This window comes from Penaeus vannamei, chromosome 37, assembly GCF_042767895.1.
Source record: "Penaeus vannamei isolate JL-2024 chromosome 37, ASM4276789v1, whole genome shotgun sequence".
Lineage (NCBI taxonomy): Eukaryota > Metazoa > Arthropoda > Malacostraca > Decapoda > Penaeidae > Penaeus > Penaeus vannamei.
Genome location: NC_091585.1, coordinates 21,696,790 through 21,699,289, shown reverse-complemented (window position 1 = coordinate 21,699,289; position 2,500 = coordinate 21,696,790). Strand labels below are relative to the sequence as shown.

At 35.7% G+C, this 2,500-nt stretch overlaps 1 protein-coding gene across 2 annotated transcripts in view; it reads left to right on the top strand.

The window, feature by feature from the left end:
* The window catches only part of LOC113801908 (uncharacterized), a 118,372-nt gene that overhangs the window by 66,213 nt on the left and 49,659 nt on the right, over positions 1–2,500 (top strand). The window lies entirely within an intron of this gene.

Sequence of the window (2,500 nt, the reverse complement as noted above, 5' to 3'; positions counted from 1 at the left end):
AACTTCTATTTCCTCTTTCTTTTTCTCAATTGGTACATATGTTTCTCTCTCTCTCTCTCTCTCTCTCTCTCTCTCTCTCTCTCTCTCTCTCTCTCTCTCTCTCCCTCTCTCCCTCTCTCCCTCCCTCCCTCCCTCCCTCCCTCCCTCCCTCTCCCCCTCCCTCTCCCTCTCCTACTCTCTCTCCTCTCCCTCTCTCTCTCTCCCTCTCTCTCTTTACACACACACACATATATATGTATATATAAATGTATATATATATATATATATATATATATATATATATATATATATATATATATATCTCTCTCTCTCTCTCTCTCTCTCTCTCTCTCTCTCTCTCTCTCTCTCTTTCTCTATCACTTTATGTTTGCAGATGTTGTTTACTTTCAAGTTCTCGTTATCCCCCGCCTTCGTTTATCAATGTTTGCTTGTGTGTCTCTTTTTTTCTCTCTCTCTCTCTCGCTTCACCAACATCTTGTCCTATTTGCATCCAAGGGCAAGGTCATATCGGGTCAAGTCAAGTGAGGATGGAATTGATTAAGAGAGATTCCTAAGGCTATTTTCTTTCTTTCTGTCTTTCTCTTTTTTCTGTTAATGTATTTACTCGTATATATGTATTTGTGTGTGTTTGTATATATATATATATATATATATATATATATATATATATATATATATATATATATATATATATATATATATATATATATATATATATATGTGTGTGTGTGTGTGTGTGTGTGCGTGTGTGTGTGTGTGTGTGTGTGTGTGTGTGTGTGTGTGTGTGTGTGTGTGTGTGTAAGTGTATGTAAGTGTACATATATATACATATGTATACGTATGTTTGTTTGTGTGTGTGGGTGTGTGTGCGAAAGTATATATGTATGTATGTATATCTACAGTAAGGCTACCGAACAAGGTAAAACTTTTGAATCCCAGCGGCACCTCAGAAATGAAACTTTAATATTCTAAAATTCAGACTTCAGAAGAAAAAAAAAATCCCGAGCTTGTAAAACATTATTTTAGAAATCACCAGAATTCATTTTTTATGCCTTAGCGACGACCCAGATTCCGAATTCTAATTATTAACCTCAAAAGAGTTATCGCCTGATGTGGAATAAACTGCGTGGTTAAGTAAAATGATAATGACAGCAAGATTTTGGAAATTGAATGACGTATCGCACGAAACGAAGAGAAATGAAAGGTTATTCGGTTTTAAAAGAGAGAGAGAAAGGATTGCATATTGTTTTGTTGTAAGCTGTTTCAGTTTAATATAAACTTTTATCATCTTTTTCATTCCTTTGCCTTCAACTTTGGTCAGAAATAGAGAGAATGGACTTTGTAAAAGCTTTTGTAAATATAGAACAAAGAGAAGACATAAATAAAGGAAATACAGATAATACAAGATAATAAGAAATGTCTGTGTGTGCATGCGTGTGATTCATGTAATCGAGACACTAGCAATTTACAGAGAGAAATACGAGAAGAAAATTAATAGAAGTACCTGTCAACAGAGAGGGGATCTTATTTATACATCTTGACTGAGGAGGATGTACCAATAAGGACGCCAGGTAAGGTTATATTGTTTTATAAATACTGGTAAGATGTCCAGCACTTATCCTTCATTTTTAATAACCAAAAATAAGTTTAGATTTTCAGATTTTCAGAAATATTTCTTTTTTCTCTTTTCTTTCTCTGGATTTTGGAAGAAGCTTATAAACACATACAAATGATCTAACGATGTTTGCAGGGTAAACTATAACAAACTTCCATTTCGCCAACACGAAACAACTTGGAGATGACAGCCATATCATTTTCAAATGCATGTTCCTGTTGTTTTTATTTCTCTTCTTGTCCCTCCCTCCTTTATCACATTCCCCAATGCCCTTGTTTGCATGCCCTCCCTCCCTCCCCCTTCCCTCTTCCTCTTTATCTCGTATTCCCACTTTTCCAAAATTTATTAACTTTTTTCACGACCTCAGTAAACAGGTGTCGTTCAACTTCCACGCTTTAGGACCAGTGAGGTGTTGGCATGAAATTTATGATGTATATAAATGGTATTTTAAATGTTTATCTATTTGGTATTACTTCTTATTTTCTCTTCTTCTTCGTCTTCTTCTAATCTTTGGTTTGATATGCATCACCCCAACCACTGGTATGACAGTTTTTTGTTGTTGGTTTTACTTAAATATTCCTTCCTGGTTTTAGAAATAGTTAAACTTCCATTATTTTCTTCATATTTAGATCAAGTACATACTATTGATCTATTGTTGGAAGTTTCGAGAATTCCATGTGTTTTTCCTCTTTGCTTAACCACTTAAAAGAAAACAAGATATAAAAATCTTGAATTTATTCCCCCTCCCCCCCTTCTAAATAGTGAACTGTTGCCTGTATATCATGTAGATTCCCCTCCCTGCCCTCCCCTTCCCTCCCTCCCTCCCTCCCTTCTCCCTCTTCCCTCCCCATCGTAACCCCCTTCCCTAATCCTCTTACCACCTAC